Source organism: Triticum aestivum, chromosome 4A, assembly GCF_018294505.1.
Source record: "Triticum aestivum cultivar Chinese Spring chromosome 4A, IWGSC CS RefSeq v2.1, whole genome shotgun sequence".
NCBI lineage: Eukaryota > Viridiplantae > Streptophyta > Magnoliopsida > Poales > Poaceae > Triticum > Triticum aestivum.
In genome coordinates, this window is record NC_057803.1 from 363,349,375 (window position 1) to 363,371,865 (window position 22,491).

Genomic DNA, 22,491 nt, shown 5'->3' on the forward strand with positions numbered 1-22,491 from the left:
AGTGGGGATCATGGGGGAACGAGGTGCGAGTGGGGGTAGCATTTAGGGTTCGGCGGGGTTGGCCAAAATGGCCAGCGGGAGCGGGCCGGCTTGGCCGGCAAAGGCCAGTTGGGCCACGAGGCCCACAAGGGAAGGGGGTTTCTGTTTCTTTTTTAATATCTTAACTTTAACCTTTTCTGTTTTCTTTAGATTAGGGCATTTGCAAAAAAATTGGTTCACTGCCAAAATTAACAAATGAGAATTTGCCACGTGAAGAACATTTTATTTTAGGTATTTGAAAACTTCTCAGTTTGACTTGACTTTGAATTTGGACCAGATTCGAACCAACTCGAGTTAACAACAGTAATCATGATGACATGGCATCATTAGCAGGAAATTACTGTAGCTTAATTAACCGGGCATCACAATTCTCCTCCACTACAAGAAATCTCATCCCAGGATTTAAGGGTTGAAGTAAGGGGGAAAGACTCGGGAAGGACAGAGCTCAACACAAGATAGGTACCTGGGGGCTATCTTGGTGAATGTGGCATAGAGGCATTTCTCGGGTTGAAATTCAAGAAATTCATCGAGAGAAAGTTAAAAAGGTGCAATAATAAGCTTCAACCAGGTAGGCAATCGTTTGATGTCTAAAACGGAGTGTGAAAGGAGTTCAGAGCATCAGAATAGATCATCTCTCAGAAGGTGGCTCGTGACATGATACAAAGCCAAACATGAGGAATAACCTTTAGAAACAAGGGGTATAGGAGAGTCAGGTTTTGATCCTGTGGATCTATGGGTTATGGGCCCACCAGGTGGGTTAAAAAGTAGGAAGGAAGCTAACATATAGCACGGTCATGGTAGCAAGGAATGTCAGAGGATAGCCTGTCAGTTATGTTGGCAACAACGTTGGTACCAAGGGAGAGGGATGAAGGGGACCAATAGGCAAAGTTCTCGTCCAACGGTGGCTACCGGAATGTCATCAAGAATAGTACCAGGGTCTTTACTGATAGAGTTGTACATTGAGGTGCTTACCTAAGCAAGAAAGTATCTCTACTGAGATAAGTTAGTTTACCGGAAAGGTTAAACAAAAGAACGGAAAGGAAAATATGATTAGTATATTAATCAGAACACTGGAAAGGAAAATGTGTTTAAACACAATTATCAGGAGTATACCCTTGCCAAGGATAAGTAGAGGATGATATCCATGACAAGATAGCAGTATAAAATCATTTAGGTAAGGGGAAAGAGATTTCATGACATTACCCATACAACGGTGTTTGGATAATAGAAAGAAAAATTAGTATCGTGCTTCAAATGTTCTTATTGGAGATCAGATTACCACAGACATACTTCGAGATAGCATTGACATGGTTTCAAGCAAAGGTCAGACTTTGGATACACCAAGTATCCATCGGAAACAACTTAGAAAATAAGTCATACAATTTTAGTAGGGAAAAGATGAGAGTGTGGCCGAAGGGATCAGTAGCAATCCATCGACATGTCAAAAAGGATGTATTCCCAAAATTAATATGATCAAGTTTGTGTTGGGGGAAGACAAGAATGTTGTTGATGCTGACACAAATCATCGAGAGGCAAAGATGGTATTTCTAGATATGAATTCAATTGACATCTCTGAAGAAGCCAAAGTGTGACGGTGATCAAGACAAGGTTTGTCGAGAGACTCTATGAAGATGCCCTCGATCAGAAAAGGGTTGATGAAGTGAAAGGCTATGAGAACCACGGATGCGACACAAGCTCAAAGTCAAGCTTGTTGCTCGAGGTGAAATGATAAGATGAGGAAGATCGACGTAAGCTTAGCTCATCGTCGAAGTTGCTCCGGGCATAAGGAACAGGTAGCACAGTTAAAAAGTTATCATGATAAAATATAGCCGATCAAGCTAGGAATGATGTGATGGGGCATAAAGCTTCCCAGTATCAAGTAATAGGTGTAATGCCAGAAGGTAAATCGGAGTAGAGGTTGGACGGGGAAATGATTTGCAGAGGATAAGTAATTTTAACTTACCCAGTAAATGAGATCAAGGAAGAAATATGGTCGAGACCATAACTACAAGGGATCCAATTTACGATACCGGAAGAATTATTCAAATGATTAAATATCCTTGCAAGAAGCTTTCATGATAAGTTCCACACTGTGTTCGTGGGCATGAACACAAGGTTCAGGGTCGACTCCCACTTCTACAATGCATAACCTTTCATTTTACTTCTCGCTCTTGATGAAGCTGTAGTATTGAAATTTTTATCTGACGAAAAGCCAGTAGAGTATAACCCGCATAACTTTCGAGTTCACACAGATTAGGGAAGGCATAGGTTCAACCCATTGGGGCATCTTAGGAACATATATCATAAATTCCAAGAATAAATAACACAAGCTTGGTAGTAGAACACGCTTGAGAAAGAGGAGGATACAATTTACCAAAAGCATTATGTATCCGAGGAAAAGCTCACAAGCTTATAGAATATGAAGGATGTTGTCGAATAAAATCCAAAAAAGGGGGTTTGGTGGTCCACAAGGGATCCGATGTGAACATCAATATTCAACCAGAGGAAGAAAGAGTGCAAGGAGATCAGATTATAGAAACAACTGACTAACTCAAAGCTCAGTTGCAAAGGAATTATGAATTCCAAGACAAGGGATCTGAAGCGATGTTGTGATTAGGGATGGATAGGTAGAATAGCCATAGGGGTACAATCGATGGCGATTAGATTGGTCGAGATCCAGCACCTGTTAAAATGATGTCTGTGCCGGAAGGATGAATTCTAGGATCTGGTTGAGGATTGCGAGCATTCGCAACATATTGTATCAACGGACTAAAAATGATAATGACAAAGGATGACAATAAGATTACTAGACATATGGTATTAACCATAATGCAAGCAAGCAAGAAATTCAAGAACAATAGGCTGTTGAGGATTTTCACAAGAACGAATGGTATTACGAAGACTTTTGTGAAGTACATGAATCAACTGAGGATGAGTGGATACTCGATAGGTGCACTAGGTTATCCGTAGGGGTATTCAGATGACAAGGAACTGCAAGGCAGTAAGCTCAAAGGATTCTCGGAAAAGGGAGAGCAGTTCAGGGAATCTTGTAATAACAAGATCAATGGAATAGAATGTAAGATTGACAAGTGTGTGTAGTTATCCATAAGGATATTTCGGTGGTAAGGAATTGCAAAGGCAACATGCACAAAGTCTCGAGAGAATATCGTAGAGTACCTTTGGAATCTCCTGATGCAGCAGGCGATCATCTGAAATAAGGGGGCTCTCCGGGCGGATGTGATCACGAGATCCTAATGTTCGAGTTAGTAAAACCTTTTAACCCGAATAGAAGAGAGATCAGAGTCCTAGAGTATAGATGAGGAATAAAGGATCCTAATACCACCCAAATGGCGACGTGGGCCCGTAAGACACACAACCATGTTAGTAAAAGTTTTTGTAGTGACTAGACTCAACTTTGGCCAAGGAGTTTGGAAGGGGGATTCCTACAGGCAGTCGGCTCTGATACCAACTTGTGATGCCCCCGATTTGACCGTACACTAATCATGCACGCAAATGTGTATGATCAAGATCAAGCACTCACGGGAAGATATCACAACACAACACTAGACACAAATTAAAATAATACAAGCCTTATATTACAAGCCAGGGGCCTAGAGGGCTCGAATACGTAAGCTCGAATACACAAGAGTTAGCGGAACTCGAGCGGGCGCAACCCGAGCGGGCGCACGCCCAGGGGCTGGTGGACCAGGCAGGGCGCCGGAGTAGAGGAGGCCGGAGGCCACGGTGCCGCCCAGGCGGCCGGAGTGGCGGCCGGCGAGCAGCGGTGGAGGGGCGGAGCGGTGCAGGAGGGCGCCAACTATGGCGCGACCGTGGCGTGAGCAGGGCGATGGCGCGGGCGGACGGAGACGGCTAGCGGGCGAGGGCAGCCGCGGGGTGCGGGCACACGCGCTGGCGTAGCCGTGGCTCGCGTAGGCTGCGACGACGATGGGTGCCGGGCGTGCGCGGCAGCCAAGGTCACCGCCGCGGCGGGGGAACGCGGTCGACGACGAGCTAGGAGGGGCGGGGGGGCGTCTGTAGACTAGAGCGGTGAGGGCGACGATGTCTAGCGGGCGAGGATGGCGCCGTAGCGGGCGAGCGACTGACGCAAGGGAGGCGAGGCGAGGGCCGCCACGGTGAGGTGCGAGGCACGGGAAGGAGGAGGACCGGGGGTGCGAGGCAGCCATGGGGACGCGGTTGCGGTCGCGGTTGCGGCAAGTTCGTCGGGACAGAGGGGAAGAGGAGAGGCCGAGGGCCTCACCGTGGAGTCGTAGGGCAATGGCAGCGGACTTAGGGAGGCGTCGGGGTCACGTCCGGCGAGGAGACGAGGAGGACGGGGCGGTGCTGGCAAACAACGACCGTGAGGCGGACACCGAGCGCGATGGCGGAGCACAGCGACGATGGGGGCGCGGGATCGAGCCCCTGGGCGCGGGCGGGCGCCTAGACCGAGTGGGGGGGGGGGAGCGGCGCGGGCACCGCTGCAGTGCCAAGGCGGTGGTGTGCACCTGCGTCGTGGAGGGAAGCGGTGCTGAGGGAGAGCGAGGGGAAGGGAGATCAGGCTTAATTACCCGGATTCAAACCAACTCGAGTTAACAACAGTAATCATGATGACATTGCATCATTAGCAGGAAATTACTGTATCTTAATTACCCGGGCGTCACAACCCTCTAGTCCCATAGGTGGCCGTGGTTTCCCGCGACATCTTTGGCGCGCTAGTTAGGGGGATCGCTGGCGCAAACCTGAAAGCATGTGGAGCACGCCATCTTCATCACCATCTTCACCTTTGATGGCACCATCGACCATGGCGCCTAAGAAGAAATTCGGTGCTTCAGCTCAACCATCCACCTCGAAGGCTCCGCCGCTCGTAGCGTCTTATGCGATGAGGGACGCGGAGGCATGCGAGGACCTGGACGCTGCGGGGGACGTCGTCGGAGCAGGCGACACCGTTACCACTTCCCTCGCGGTCGACACGGGAGTTCTCCGTCTACGCCCCCTCCTCTCGCTGATAGGGACAGCCGCAGCAATGGCGCTTGTTCCTTGGCTAATCGCCGCCCTCTGACCGTGCCCACCACGGGAGTGACCGCAGCATGTGCGCCTCCCCCGGGACGGGTCGACCAAGTCGTTGCGCCCGATGGAGCCGCTGGCGCTCGGGCGCCCTCGCCACACCACCTACCATCCAAGTGGACGCTCCGCAATAGTGGGGGTGTGGTGCTACCACCGCTAGCACCGTCAGGAGCCGAGCGACGGTGTGATCTACTTCATGATCACCCATGGCAAGCACAACCACGGAAGCCATGGCGTGGCCTCAGCTGCTTCTGAACTTTCTACCAGTTGTTGAGCAGATGGACGAATGGTGTGCCACCAACCAAATTCTGCTCGGCTTCGCCGAGGCTGGGGGCTTGCATCAAGCTAGCCCGCCACGGCTTCCCCAAGCGACGACAACATCTCATGCTATTGGCCGTACGGAAGGGGCCACCCCATGGTGCAGTCCCCGCCACGGCATCTGATAATCGCCAAGTGCAGGGAATAATCGTAGGAATTCCCAATGCTGGAAGTGATAAGTATGGGGTGTCGAACCCAGAAGGAGCTAAAGGTAAGATCAATATTCCCTCAAGTCCTATCTACCACTGATACGACTCTACGTACACCGAACGTTTGCTTCCAACTAGAAATGAGAAATAAAACTATGTTGTGGGTATGAAGAGGATAACTTTGTATGATATCGGAGAGCCAAAAATATGAAAGTAGGTGCTGTTATCATAAATTTAGAATATATTACTAAATATTATAAATAGCGAGTGCGGAATAATGGTGGATCGGTGTGCAGAATTGTCCTAGGCAATTGTTAACAAGACCGGTAATCACTATCACAGTTTCATATGAGGGAGAGGCATAAGCTAACATACTTTCTCTTCTTGGATCATATGCACTTATGGTTGGAACTCTAGCAAGCATCCGCAACTACTAAAGATCATTAAGGTAAATCCCAACCATAGCATTAAAGTATCAAGTCCTCTTTATTCCCATACGCCATGTCCCGCTTATCCTTGTTTGTGTTTAAATCACTCACGCAACGCACACAATAAGCAAACCATGGACATATTGCAACACCCTACAACGGGAATCCCTCACGCTTTCACGACACGGAGGGCACCATAGGACAACAACAAAGTAAAACATACAACTCATACAAAATCTAGATCATCAATCAACCCAAAGACAAAGGATATCTACTCAAAACATCATATGATGGCAACACATCATTGGATCATAATATGTGGCATAAAGCAGCATGTTCAAGTAGGGATTACAGCGGGTTGGGGGAGAGTGGACCGCGTAAAAGAGATGAGGGTGATGATGATGATGGTTATGTTGATGAAGACGATCACCGCGGCGATGATTCCCCTCTCGATGGCACTCCGGTGCCACCAAGAGAGAGGAGGAGAGGTTCTCCCCCTTGTGCTTCCTCCTCCATGGCCTCCCCCTGGATGGGGAGAGGTTCTCCCTCTGGTCCTTGGCCTTCATGGTGATGATAGCCCCTCCGGGATCCTCCTCCATGCCCTCCAGTGATGATGGCCCCCTCCGGGAGGGTGCCAGAGAGGGCCTAGATTGATTTCTCATGGCTACAGAGGCTTGCGGCGGCGGAACTTCCGATCTAGGTTAATTTCTGGAGGTTTCTATATATATATATATATAAGAGGTTTTGGCGTTGAGAACAAGTCAGGGGGGTCTCCGGGCTGTCCACGAGGTAGGGGGCGCGCCTAGGGGGTGGGCGCGCCTCCCACCCTCGTGGGCAGCCTGGGACTCTTCTGGCCCAAATCTTTTACTCCATGGCCTTCTTCTGGTCGAAAAATAAGCTCTGTCAAGTTTCAGGTCAATTGGACTCCGTTTGGTTTTCCTTTTCTATGATACTCTAAAACAAGGAACAAATAGAAAACTGGCACTGGGCTCTAGGTTAATAGGTTAGTCCCAGAAACCACATAAAATAGCATATAAAACATCCAAGGTTGATAATATAAAAGCTTGAATACTTTCATAAATTATAGATACGTTGGAGACGTATCAGCATCCAGCGCGAGCACATCAGAATCAAGAACCTGACAACGTCTCGATTGCCTCTTCTAACCCTTGAGCACGTCCAGGCCGATGATGAACCCCGAAGGATAGGCGAAGGAGAGACGCGCGCATTGGCATCGAGCGATGTCGTGACGACCACTACCAGGCCAATGGGCGCGACGACACCGACATCGACGAGCCTACGCTCAGTATAGGCGGGGGCGTACCTTTCGAGGTTGGTGCCCTGTCTTTACTCGCGAGCTACGAGAAGTCCGTTGGCCATCTGTTTGCATGTTCAAGACAGAGATACCCAAGAAGTACGATGGGAGGATAAACCCGGTAGAGTTTCTGTGCATCTACACCATCTTTGTTCAGGCTGCTGGGGAAGAGATGAGAAGGTGTTGGCCAACTACTTCCCTTTGGCCCTCAAGTCCAATGTTCATTGGCGCTTTCACCGGCGTCCATCAAGAGCCAGGCCGACCCAGCGACTTGCAGCTTCCTCAACAGAAGGAAGGAGAGACCCTCCATAAGTATTTACAGAGATTCAGCAAGGTCCATAGGAACATCCCTAATATCCATCCGGTAGCTGTGATAGCTGCCTTCCAGTCCAATGTGCACAACTGTCGGATCCGTTCCAAGATGAATGTGCAGTTTCCCAAGACTATGAAGGAGCTTTACACCTTGGTGGATAAGTGTGCTTGAGTGGACAAGGGGAGGAAGCTGCCCGGTGAAGAAGATTGCACCAACATCAATTCAATGGACGATGATGAATCTACCAGTCAGACGAAGAGCAAGAAGCGCAATAAGAAGCAGAAGGATGAGGCAGTGACGACTGTTGAAGGATCTGGTGCACTTAGTACTAGCAAGAAAGCTAAGGCTGAGGTCCCCGACAAGCAAGTTGTCGTGTGCACTGACTGTCGGGAGGCAGCGGCTGCCGAGAAGGCTGGGAAAGGTGATGGGCCTTATTGCAAGATTCATTATACCAAAGGCCACGACTTTCAAGAGTGCTATCAGGTTGAGCAGCTCATCAAGAGACAGAGAGCATAGTATGAGAAGCGTGGCAAGGAAAAGGGTTAGAATGTTGCTGGCGGTAAGGGCCGAGGCGGTGAAGTAAATAGCCCCGACAAACCCAGGAGCAAAGGAAAGCCCGCCAGAGGTTGAGCAAAGGAAAGCCGGAAACCAGTGACCAGGAGTTTCAGAAGGCCACTCACGCCATATGCATTGATGGGGATGCATCTTTGCACACTTCTCACCGCTAGCTCAAGAGATGGGCACAAGAAGTCAATGCCGCGGAACCAGCTCCAGGGGCCCGGAAACAGCTCAAATGGTCACGCACGCCCATCATCTTTGACGAAGAGGATCATCCTAACCATACCACTGCGGTAGGATGTTTGCCATTGTTGGTCTCCCCAACAATTCGCAACCTCAAGGTCACAAAAATGCTGGTGGACTACGGGGCCGGGTTGAATCTGATCTCCTCGACAATTATTAGCAAACTTCAGATTGTAGAGGAAGAGTTAAAGGTTACCGACATGTTTCAAGGAGTTAATCCCGGCAGGAGCCATCCTAAGGGAAAGATCACGCTGCCGGTAATGTTTGGGGGAGAGCTGAACTACCGGACCGAGAAGATTGGGTTTGATGTGGTCGACCTCCCCCTGCCGTACAATGGAATCCTTGGATGCCCAGCCCTAGATAAATTCATGGCGGCATCCCACTATGCCTACAACACCTTGAAGATGCCTGGGCCTATGGGAGTCATTACCATCCCATCGGACAAGAAGGATTCTATCATTTGCATGGACAAGCTGTACCGAGACACACTCGCAGTAGAGGCAGCGGCAGTAGTAGTTCCCGCCAAGGAGGACAAAGGAAAGAGGAAGGGTAGCAGGGACGCTGGCAAGAAGTCTGGGAAGTGTGTCTCTTCGGAGTGCACTGCTCTGTTGATGACTTGCCGGGGAGTTCCAACAGCAAGAAATCCAAGATCACCTCGCCCCAAGTAAAGAAGGTCCCGGCAGGGCTGGCTGGTGTTGATGGTACTTTCACTATAAACGCCACCCTCGATGACAACTAGGAATGCACGCTCATTGCCTTCCTGTGGGCGAATATCGATGTGTTTGCTTGGCAACCATCTGATATCCCCGGTGTTCCCAGGGAGGTAATCGAGCACCACCTTGTTGAATGCCCACATGCTCGACCCATCAAGTAGAAAGTCTGGAAGCAAGCCTAGGAGAGGCGGCAGTTTATTGCGGAAGAGATCAAGAAACTTGAAGCAGCTGGTTTGGTCAGAGGAGTGCTACACCCCACGTGGTTGGCAAATCCAGTGGTAGTCCGGAAGGATAACGGGAAGTGGAGGCTTTGCATAGATTTCACAGATCTCAACAAAGCTTGCCAAAAGGACTTGTTCCCCTTGCCGCATATCAATTAGAATGTGGACTCCACATTAGCTTGTGATTTGCTCTCCTTTCTGGACGCCTATTCTGGGTATCACCAAATCTTCATGTCCAAGGAAGACGAAGAGAAGACATCGTTCATCACTCCATGTGGTACGTACTATTTTCTCCACATGCCATTCGGATTAAAGAGTGCTAGGTCCACTTTTGCAAGGGCACTCCAGATTGGTTTCGAGCCACAGCTGCACAGAAACATCGAACAATATATGGATGATAGTGTGGTCAAGACTAGGGATAGAGCCACTCTTATTTAGGATTTGGAGGAGACATTTGCTAATCTACGCAAGATCAACTTGAAGCTCAACCCGGAGAAGTGTGTGTTTGGCGTTCCCTCCAGCAAGTTGCTTGGGTTCTTTGTGTCCCATTGGGGGATCGAACCCAACCCCGATAAGATTAAGGCTATCGAGCAGATCCAAGCACCAAGGACAGTCAAGGATGTAAGGCATCTAACAGGGTGCGTTGCTACGCTAAGCAGATTCATTTCCAAGTCTGCCGAGCGCGCCCAGTCGTTCTTCAAAATTTTGAAGAAGGCAGGGCCCATGAAGTGGACCTAAGAGGCAGATGTGGCTTTGCAAGACTTGAAGGCATACTTGTCCTCTATGCCCATGTTGGTTTCTCCCAAGCCACAAGAGCCATTTCTCCTGTACTTAGCGGCAACCAACCAAGTGGTTAGCGTAGCCTTGGTAGGGCAATAGGAAGTGGATGAAGCTGAAAGGGAGCAAGTACCGGCAGAGTCAGATAAGAATCATAACAGATGTGAGCACAGTAGGGAGGGCAACCCCAAGGAGACGACAAGGAAGAAAGTGGTGCAGCGCCTAGTGTACTTCGTAGATCCTTATTGCAAAAGTTGATCTGTGGTCTCATCATGGCCTCAAGGAAACTGCGCCACTACTTCCTAGCCCATGAGATCACGGTTGTCACTTGTTTCCCATTGCAAAGGATACTCTGAAACCCTAAGGCTACCGGTAGAATAGTGTAGTTGGAGGAATCCAGTTTTGGTTTGAAATTTGAGAGCATCGACGATCCAGATCAGGGCATTGGCAGAGTTTATTGTAGAATGGACGCCAACCCCTGATGAGGAAGTGACAAAGACAGTTATTCCCAGCAAGGAATCGCCCCAAGAATGGATTATGGATTTTGATGGTGCCTTTTCCCTGCAAGGTACAGGAGCTAGCGTGCTTCTTGTCGCTCCCTCCGATGAGCACTTGAAATATGTTATCCAGATGCATTTTGCCTGGGAAGAGGCAACCAACAATACAATAGAGTATGAAGGACTCCTTGCCGGGCTCAGGATTGCCGCAGAATTGGGAATTAAGAAGTAGGTCATTCGAGGAGATTCATAGCTTATGGTGAGACAAGTCAATAGGGATTACCAAAGCCCATTGATGGAGTCATACATCAAGGAAGTGAGGAGATTGGAGGAATGCTTTGACGGATTGCAAACAGAGCACATACCCCATGCGGAAAACAACCAAGCTGATCATCTGTCAAAGTGTGTTGCGCAGAAGCTTCCTTTGGAACCAGGGACTTCTGTTCTCCATCTTACTCAGCCCTCCGTATCCCCAATAACAATGGCCCGGAAAAGGGGGAAATTGGATTCCGGTAAGCCTCTCCTCGTACAGCCACTCACTCCTGGCAGACAACCTGCTGGCAACAACTCCTCGCCACCTGCCAGACCGCACCCTCCAGCTGGGCCCATGGACCCCGCAAATGAGGAACGTGCCCCCACAGTTGAGGACGTGCCGCTAGTCCTCGTTGCCGAGCCCCAGGCTCCAACTTGGGGAAGGCACATACTCCACTTCCTTCAAACCGGAGAGCTTCCCGGCGTCCAAGATGAAGCAAAAAGAGTAGCCTGGAGGGCCAGTATGTATTAGTTTGTCGATGACACTCTGTACAGAAGGAGGCCCAATGGTGCGAAATTGAAGTGTGTCTGCCAGGAAGAACGAAAGGAACTGCTGGCTGAGAAACACAAAGGCATGCATGATTCTCACATAGGATGAACGACACTGGTTGGGACAGAATTCCAGCAAGGATTTTATTGGCCCACGACCCTCCAAGATGCGGTCGAGCTAGTCACCAAGTGTGAAGCCTGCCAGTTCCATTCCAAGAACATCCACCTGCATGCCTAAGCTCTTCACACAATCGCTTTATAATGGCCATTTTTAGTCTGGGGGCTCGATATCCTCGGCCCTTTCCCCCGAGAAATCGGGGGCTTTGAATTCTTGTTCGTTGCCATCGACAAGCTTACAAAGTGGCCGAAAGTGACCGCCATGAGAAAGGAGCAATGGGCAAGCTGAGAGGGCGAACGCTGAAGTGCTGCGAGGACTCAAGACAAGAACCTTTCATACGCCGCGGAAGCACGTAGGTGGTGGATCGATGAGCCGTCGGTAGTTCTGTGGTCCCTCAGAGCGACACCAAATCGAGCTACTGGGCAGACTCCCTTCTCCCTGGTCTATGGGACAGAAGAAATTATCCCCACGGAACTCATTTATGGGTCGCCTCGAGTGCTTGCCTACGACGAAGTAGCACAAGATCAGCACCGACATGACGATGCTATGCTACTCGAGGAGAACCATCTCTGGTCTGCTATGCGTGATGCACGCTATCAGCAGGCCCTGCATCGCTATCATAGCTGCAGGGTCCATGCCCGGTGTTTTGAGGAAGGTGACCTTGTCCTTAGGCGCGGTCAATCCGCCAAGGGTACAAACAAGTTGACGCCAAAGTGGGAAGGCCCTTACCGGGTAGTACGAGTCACCAGACCCGGCGCAGTCCGTCTGGAGACCGGAGATGGCATTCAATTGCAAAACTCATGGAATATTGAGCATCTCTGCAAATTCTACCCATAAGGCACAGCTGTCGGGCCCTACCTGGCAGCCACCCTTTTGTGCAAGCCTTGCCTTAGTTGCATGTAACCCCTTGTACAAAGCCTGATGATGACCATGAGCAGCAGAGAAATAAACGAAGTGCCGGGGGGCCCCGACCAAGTTGGATGCATGCATGAGCATTCCAAGAGCATTGCATAAGGTACTTCATGATCATTAGCATATGCATATAGATAGGATCACATCTTGCATCACTCCCATCTGCATGAAGTTGCAGGTTCCTGCCGTGAACTTGGCATCTACAAGGAGTTGGGAAGATGGACCAACATTGCAATCTCCAGCAAGCCAAATAGATAAGTTCTACCTCTTGTCCATTAGTGTTCTGTAAGCGATAACTTGTGCATGAGAAAACCTTGCCACTCTTTTGAGACTTAGGCGCTCCCATCCTTGACTCGAACGTTGCTTCGGTGAGGATGGTCATAGTGACCTTTGCTGAAAGGAAGTTGGCAGGGGGCTGGTCCCTTTATTTTTTGCCAGGTAGACACAGCTCTCTGGCAAACAAAAGGGTGCCGGCAGGGTAGCTTGCCAGGAAAAACTTGTTTATTTACACTAAGGAGGCATCCCACCTATGCATGGACATATACATGCATGGGTTCCCGGCAAGGTTCATCTTTTTCATTAATATGTTGACAATGCAAGTACAAGCATTACAGAACACGAACATGGACTAGAGAGATTACATTAGTTAAATAAAAATTTGGCAAATGCCTACAGATTTAAGATTGAAAAAAGATAAGTGCCCTGTAATCCCCTCTTTTCGTTTCCCCTCCTACCAGGCACTGCGGTGGAGGGAGGACAAGACGAGAAAGGCACCCAAGAAGAAGCCCATCCCGGTCCGGTCGCACCCTGACGGGACTAGGAGTTGCCAGGCTACAAAGGAAGGGCACGGAGGGCAAAGCGGCATCCCCCTGGTCGCCACCTCCAAAGCCAGCAGGAAGCCCCGGCTCGGGAACCGGTGGAGTCATCCACCAAAGCCCAGCCAGAAGAATGCTGGAGGAGAGGCGAAAGCGCCAAGAGAACATCTCTTCCCGACTATCACCCTACAAGGCTGCTGATGATGGTGCCGGGTAGGGAGCGGAAGGGTGTCGGTGTCAAAACCGGCCGATCTCAGGTAGGGGGTCCCAAACTGTGCGTCTGAGGATCGAAGGTAACAGGAGACTAGGGACATGATGTTTTACCTAGGTTCGGGCCCTCTTAATGGAGGTAATACCCTACTTCCTACTTGATTGACTTTGATGAGTATTGCGGTTACAAGAGTTGATCTACCTGAAGATCATAATGCCTAAAACCCTAGATGTCTAGCCTATATGATTATTCTTGCCTCTACAGAGTAAACCCTCCAGTTTATATAGACATCGAAGGGGCCTAGGGTTGCAGGGATCGGTTTACAGAGAATGGAATCATCATATTTGAACACCAAGCTTGCCCTCCATGCAAAGGAGAGACCTGTCTGGACACGGGGAAGGCCTTCTATCTTGTATCTTCACGGCCCATCAGTCCGACCCATGTCTCATAGCCTGGACACCCGGTGACCCCCTAATCCAGCACTCCCTCAGTAGCCCTGAACCAGGCTTCAATGACGATGCGTCCGGCGCGCAGATTGTCTTCAGCATTGCAAGGCAGGTTCCTCCCCTGAATACTCCAAGGTAGCTGAACAAAAGAACTATATCCGGCTTCGTATAATCAGTTACAACCCTGAACCACCAAGGTGAAATACTTAAAAAAACAAGCCATTCCCACTAACGTCTTTTTCGGCCGGACATTATGTTCTGGACTTATCATTATTTTGAACCATTTTGTAGCCTGCCACTCCGCACCTCGAGGCACGGCCTCTATTGACACATCTTGTCAAAACAGAGATCGTGTCCCCTCATTGCGGGATTCTCATCAATACGGGTTGGGTAATCCAACCGTGCCGTTTGCATGACCCCTTGGGAATAGCCGAGTTTTAAGGCCCGTGGGGGGCGCTTGATATTCACTGCCTTTATAAGAAGATAAGGATCCATCTTTCTACCCCACGCCTTCTTCTTGCTCAGCCCATCCGCCCTCAAGCTCCAGCGCCCAAATATTCAATCGTTTCCGTTCCCACCAAACACTCCAGCCATGTCCGGATCTGGTGCACAGGGCAAGTGGATGGCCTCCCCCGTCATAGAGGGGAACGTCAAGGAACTCCAGGAGGTGGGGTACTTGGCCGTGGAAATCATCCACCGGCTTCCTGCCAAAAAGAAGGTTATCCCCACTCCAGAGCCTAATGAGAGGGTAGTGTTTATCCCCCATTTTCTCTGTGGACTAGGGTTTCCCCTTCACCCTTTCGTCCGCGGGCTCATGTTCTACTACGGGCTAGATTTTCCTGATCTAGCCCCGAATTCCTTCCTCCACATCTCGGCATTCATCGTCGTGTGTGAGGCATTCCTCTTCATTCCACCCCCCACTTAGGCCTATGGCTCAAGGTCTTCAATGTGAAGCCGAAGGTGGTCGATGGTCAACACGCAGAGTTTGGCAGCTCCATGGTGTGCAAGCTCCCCAACGTCACCTAGCCCAAGGGGGGCTTTGTGGAGACTGTGAAGGGATGGCAGCAGGAGTGGTTCTATATGACGGAACCACGCGACGCCACATGGGTTGCCACCCCTGAGTTCAAATATAGGCCTCCAATGCGGCTCACATCATGGATCAAAAAGGGCCTGGACTGGGCATCATCCGACGAGGTGACGACGCTGCAGAAGCGGGTCAAGAGTATGATAGAGAACGATACATGTCTTGCCGATGTGATCTAGGTGATGCTTTTCGCTGGGTTCTCCCCTGCTAGCACCGGAGTCGCCATATGTGGGAGTTCAATCCGGCTCGCCCTCGGGCCCTGCAGCGATTCTTCGGCACGGTGCATGAAGTGATCTGGAAGCTACTTTTCAAGGCTCAGAAGTCGTAGCCGGGAAAAACCGAAGACCTCGGCCTCCAGTGAGCTCACCCGGCTACTCCAGTATGTTTTCAGACTTTCAAACAGAAGACCAACTTGTAGATCCGAGGAATATGCTAAGCCTTCCCCTCGTTATTTAGGGCTGGACGAAGAAGGCGGAACGGATTCAATGTCCGGCTCCGCTGCCCGAAGACCCATCTATTCCTCTGCTAACGAAGATGCTGGTTCCGATGCCATACTAGCCGCCGGAGAAGAAGTCCAAGAAGAAGGGCAAGGAGGCCAGAAGTGTCCTTTGCCGTAAAGGTACTTCGGACATGGCGTCCGAAGATACCGAAGCTCTCTCCTCCCATTAGGGGATGAAGATGAAGAGGAGGAGGAGAGAAATTCTCTCCTTAAGGGAGGAGAGAAGAAAAGGGCGGCGTTAGTGGACCTAGAGGCGGAGGTGTCCAAGAAGGGGAAGATCTCCCTTTCGAACGATTCAGATTCGAACACGAAGTCAACCCTGAGCGGCGCCTCAGGCTGAAGCCCCCAGTCGGATCATAAGTATTCAAAGATACTATACATATATCAGGCTTTTCACAAATTGTAGGATAACATATTATTTATGTATTTCATTCCGGCCCCGTGATCTCCCCCAACAATTGTCATCTTCGGGGAACTCGTTAGCGTCGGAGATGATGGAGAGCGAAACGCCTCCACGGGCCTCTCCACTACATGTCATAGATGAAACCGAGCTGTTGTCCAAAAGGACCTCTCCAGGCCAGGGAGAGGTGCGGGAAGGCGCTGAAACGACGCCAGAGGTTAATGCCTCGGCTACCAAAAACATGGGGGGCGTAGACCCCATGGAAACTGACGATGGGGGCCTGGATCTGTCCGACCCCCAACCGAATCTAATTAAGGAGGCCCACATGGCTCCGGAGTTGAGTGAGCAGCCCCCTCTAAGGGAGGGGGAGGGCCGACTCCACCGGCGACCTCTATCAATCCGGAGGCGCCAGATACATTAAGGGAAGCACATCAACGTGCTTCTATCCTGGAAGAGCAACATGCCTTGATGAGTACGGTAGTTGAGAAGGTTCTGTTCGTGAAAAGCGGACTGAATGAAGCTTTCACTAGCCTGTTAACAGGCTTTGAGGTATGTGATATAATATACTTAGCCGTTTTTCGTATTGGAAGAATATGCCAGTATATAGATAGTAGCCCCTGAGACTCTGTTCGGCTATTTGGAAGAAGGAGCCGGACAGAGGATCAAATATTTGTCGGGAATAACGCATTTATCTCTTGTGATACATATGCTTCACTGTTGGTGGCTTTAGCCAAGCTGCTGAAGTTTCTGAACTCCAGCGGAAACTGAAGCTGGCTGATGATGAGATCGACCATATTAACAAGCGGTTCGATGAGGCCCAAGGTGTGCCTTTTGAAGACCCGTTATAAGTATAAATTATAATACGAACTCAGAGTTCAAGCTCATGTGCTGCTATGTATATGTTTATAGGCAACACGACAGAGGTCGAGGACCTCAAGAATGCCCTTGCCGAAGCCAAGGAGGAGGCGAGGACAAGCAAAGCGGCTTCAGACAAAGCGGCTGCGGATGTGGAGGCCGAAAAGGTCGCCCACCACCAGTATGAGGCGAGGGTGACCGAAGTGGAGCAAGCAATCTAGGAAGCTGCCAACAAGTGTGAGTCCTTGGAGGTGAGTAACAAGGACCAAGCGGCCGAACTAACCAAGGCACTTCAAGAGGCGAAGGAGGTCCAGTCCGAGTCCCGAGCGGATCGCGAGGAGATCAACCAAGCCGAACAGATAGCGGCTGGTAAGCCTATTATTTTATAGAGTATATTCGACGGTCGAAGATATGCTTTGCTAAATTGACTATGGAGTACTCCAGACGCCTTTGCGGATCTCCTGAGTGCTCCCGATGCCGCCCAGTACTTCCGGGCCTAAGAAGGGAATGCGACGGGGAAGCTCTTTTGGTCCCAATACTTGGCGTCGGAGCGGCCAACCCTGCTAATCAACCAGACGATGCTACTGGCGGAGCTGCATAGGATGTCCGGTTTGGCCATGAGGGACATCATAGTCTGGCTATGGCCGGTCGGACCTATTCCGAGCAGCTATTTCGGCATGGTCAAGCGGCTTGGCGATGCCTTTCCCCGAGTGGAGGCAGTGAAGCGCTCGGCATTCATAGAAGGTGCGCGGATGGCCTTTGCCCGTGTCAAAATGCACTAGGCGAAGATGAAGGTCACTGTCGTGGCGGTTGAATGTCCGCCTGGAGGGAAGGGCCACCGCAAGCCGAAGTGCTACTTCGAAGATGTCCTTGAGGGGGCCCTCTTGATAGAGGGTCAATGCTCGAAGGATTTTATGTTCGAGTAAATGTATCCGGGCTAACCATACAATGTATTATAAATTAATGTTGTGTAATATATTTATGCTTCTTTATCTTAAAGTGTTGTTCCTCCTGTGCGGCTGTTTTTATCCCTGAGAGTTTGCCAGTCGTCGGCTTCAGCCCCCACATAAATACTACAGAGGTCTTCGGGGTAGCACATAACCACACTTGACCCAACGTCTTGGTCCGTGAAGGAGGTGTTAGTGCGGCGAACCAGGCAATCAAACTATGCGGCTTTATTACCCTCACTTAGCCATAGGAGTTTGACAATGGGACTGTGAGATAGCCACTGGTGCTTGTACGACTATCCGAACTAGGGTGCCTTAAGCACATGACTGGAAAGTGCCAGTCCTTCGTTTAATACAGAAGAAATCGCTAGAGATTTAGTAGGTCGCCGAATTGCTGACCAGCTCTCGCCGCATCATGACAGTCGGTTTTCGGCTTTCTCTACTGAGGTGTTTTTACCGGATGAACTAGAAACACAATCGCAGTAGTTATCCCTTTACGACCTTAGCCGAACAAGCGGAACATAAGGTGGTAATCACAGGAGCCGGGCAACCCAACTATTGACCAAAGAAATGATTCGGAGCTGATGCATATAGTGCCATATTCGGGACGCCAAAGCATACTATGAAAGTGTTCGTACTTGTTTGAGAAATATATGTGGCTGGATAAAGCCCCTGGCGATTTGAATCATGCCGAGGTATACACAAACATATGTCGTAAAGAGGGGATACTGATTAGGAAATAAGCCAATACCAGGTAGGGTTGGGCAAAACTGTTTTCATTATAGTCTGATTGATACGTCAAATCATATTTTTACAGAGGATGCGATAAGCATCTAGGATATTTTACATGCCGGGCACAAGGGAAAGTAGTAAACAGTTCCTGAAAAAGGGAAGATGATCTTGATGATCTTTTGGATACTCTGCCGCACGACTGTGCTACTTGTCGCCTTGGTGTGTGATCCTTTGAGAGGATAAATGATTGAGCATACATAAGAGGTTTGGAAGAAGGGCCCTTGGTACCGTCGAGAGCTGACGTGGATTATGAAAATCCTGAAAAATAAAAATAAGAAGAAGAAAAGGAAGAATATGATGGTCCGGATAGGGTCGAACCATGTTGTGGACCATATTTTTAGCAGGCCTCCATCCTTGCCCATGGTATCTTTAGTGCGTAAATATGTACACGCGGTACATATGCCGCTATCAAGTTGGGGTTTTGACAGAGGCAGAATTGCTAGTCTGGCTCTAGATCAGCCGGACTTTCGTTCTACAGGGTAGACCAGACTCGGTTGACAGTGTCGAGGGGCTTGACTGCCGATGTAGTATTTGGCTTAATGAGGCCACCATGTACTTTGGCTGCAAGGGCCACGGTATGCTCCTCTGTACGGAGGAAGCGCTCCATGTTTCCATTGACTGTTATAATGCATCTTGAGCTTTAGATAGGCATAGCGTGGGACTGCATTGAAACGGGCGAAAGCGGTTTGTCCAAGTAGTGCATGATAGCCACTTCGGAAGGGGACGATGTCGAAGATTAAGTCTTCACTTCGGAAGTTATCTAGGGAGCCGAAGACGACTTCCAGTGTGTTGGATCCAATGCGACAGGCCTCTACGCCGGGTATTACTCCTTTAAAGGTGGTTTTAGTGGGCTTGATTCTTGATGGATCAATACCCATTTTACAGACAGTGTTCTAATTAAGCAGGTTAAGAATGCCACCGCCGTCCATAAGGACTCGCGTGAGGTGGAATCCCTCGATAATTGGATGGAGGACCAATGCGGCTGAACCTCCATGACGTATACTGGTCGGATGGTCTCTGCGATCGAAAGTGGTCGGGCAAGCTGGCCATGGGTTAAATTTTGGGGCGACAGGCTCTATGGCATAGACGTCCTTTAATGTGCGCTTCCGCTCCCGCTTAGGCATATGGGTAACGTAGATCATATTCACCGTTTTGACCTCGGGGGAAAATTTCTTCTGCCCCCCTATGTTCGGCGGGTGAGGCTCTTCATCGTCATCCTCACGTGGCGGCCCTTTCCCGTTATGTTCGGTGTTTAGTTTACCAGCCTACTTAAAGACCCAACAATTTCTGTTGGTATGATTTGCAGGCTTGTCAAGGGTGCCATCAATCTGGCAGGGCCTATCGAGTATTCTATCCAAACTAGATGTACCATTTTTGTTTCCTTTGAATGGCTTCTTCTGCTGACTGGGTTTAGAGCCACTGAATCCAGTGTTGACCGCCGTGTCTTCCATATCTTTGTTATTGCTCTGACGCTTGTGTTTGTTGCGTCGTGGCTTGCCGTTGCCATGTCTGTCTTCGGAGGTACCAGGGTCGCTGGTGCTATTGCTTCTACGAGCTAGCCAACTATCTTCTCCCACGCAAAAGCAGGTCATAAGTGCTGTAAGGGCTGCCATGGACTTTGGTTTTTCTTGGTCAAGGTGTCGGGCGAGCCACTCGTCCCGGACGCTGTGTTTAAAGGCCGCGAGGGCTTCGGCGTCTGTACAATCCACAATTTGGTTCTTTTTAATTAACAACCTACTGCAGAGTTTCCGGGTTGATTCTTCGCGTTGCTGGACTATGTGGCTAAGGTCATCGGTATCTGGCGGCCGGACATAGGTGCTGAGGGAGTCCTGGATTAGGGGGTCTCCGGATAGCCGGACTATCTCCATTGGTCGGACTGTTACACTATGAAGATACAAGATTGAAGACTTCGTCTCGTGTCCGGATGGGACTCTACTTGGCGTGGAAGTCAAGCTAGGCAATACGTATATGGATATCTCCTCCTTTGTAACCAACCTTGTGTAACCCAAACCGTCTCCGGTGTCTATATAAACCGAAGGGTTTTAGTCCGTAGGACAAGAACAATCATACCATACGCTAGCTTCTAGAGTTTAGCCTCTCTGATCTCGTGGTAGATCTACTCTTGTACTACTCATATCATCAATATTAATCAAGTAGGACATAGGGTTTTACCTCCATCAAGAGGGCCCAAACCTGGGTAAAACTTCGTGTCCCCTGCCTCCTGTTACCATCCGGCCTAGATGCACAGTTCGGGACCCCCTACCCGAGATCCGCCGGTTTTGACACTGACATCGGTGCTTTCATTGAGAGTTCCTCTATGTCGTCACTGTTAGGCTTGATGGCTCCTACTATCATCGATGGCGATGCGGTCCAGGGTGAGACTTTTCTCCCCGGACAAATCTTCGTATTCGGCGGCTTTGCACTGTGGGCTAATTCGCTTGGCCATCTGGAGCAGATTGAAAGCTACGCCCCTGGCCGTCAGGTCAGATTTGGAAGTTTGAACTACACGGCCGACATCCGTGGAGACTTGACCTTCGACGGATTCGAGCCACAGCCGGGGGCGCCACACTTTCGCGATGGGTATGACCTAGCTCTGCCGCCGAATAGTACCCCAGAGGCCGCGCCTGCATCAGCTCCAACCCTTAGCTCGGAGTCAACTGCGGCTATCAAGGACGGGTTGTTAGACACCGCCTCAGGGGCTGCAGTCTCAACGGCGATCGAGCCAAACACTAGCATAATCCTCTGCGCAGCCCGTGACTCCAAGGTGCCGGACTCTCTTTCTCACTCTGAACCGCCCGCGCCCCTGCCAATCGAATCCGATTGGGCGCCGATCACGGAATTCACCATCGGGGATATCTTTCAACACTCTCCCTTCGGTGACATTCTGAATTCACTAAGATCTCTCTCTTTGTCAAGAGAGCCCTGGCCGGATTATGGCCAATAGGATTGGGATGCGGACGACAAAGAAATTCGACGCCCACCCACCACCCACTTCATAGCCACTATCGATGATTTAACCGACATGCTCGACTTCAACTCGGAAGACATCGACGGTATGGACGACGATGTAGGAGACGAACATGAACCAGCACCTATAGGGCACTGGAAAGGCACCTCGTCATATGACATATACATGGTGGATACACCCAACGAAGGCAATGGCGACGAGATAGCGGAGGATGACCCCTCCAAGAAGCAACCCAAGCGCCGACGTCAGCGGCGCCGCTCTAAGTCCCGCCAAAGCAAAAGTGGTGATACCGGCACTGGAGATAATAATACTCCGGATAGTGCCGAAGACAACAACAATCCCCTCCACCAAGATTTAGAGCATGAGGATGAAAGAGCCAGCTCTCCTGAGAGAGCGGCAGATGGAGAGGAGGAGGATGACAATTACATCCCCCCCTCCGAAGACGAGGCAATCCTCGGCGATGATGAATTCACCGTCCCTGAGGATCCTGTCGAACAAGAGCGCTTCAAGCGCCGGCTTATGGCCACGGAACATAGCCTGAAGAAAAAGCAGCAGCAACTTCAAGATGATCAATATCTGCTAACTGACAAATGGACTGAAGTCCTCGCGGCCGAGGAATATAAACTCGAGCGCCCCTCCAAGAGTTACCCAAGGCGCAGGTTACTACCCCGACTAGAGGAAGAAGCATATGATATGGCGGATCGGCCACCTCGTGGCCGCGATAGAGAGGCATTCCGGCCAAAAGCTCAGCCTCCACCCCAACGCCATTCAAATAAAAAGGCATGGGAGATACGCCAGACCTGCGAGACATATTGGAGGACAAGGCAAAGCATTCAAGATCAATCTACGGATCATGAGGGCGCACCACTCTGTGAGACGACAAACGGCACGCCGGATAGAGTAAAATCAAATCCGGTCGGGCCGAACACAGCGGGCAAGACCCATTCGAGCTGCGTCGAGATATAGCCCAATACAGAGGTGCCGCACAGCCCTTATGCTTGACAGACGAAG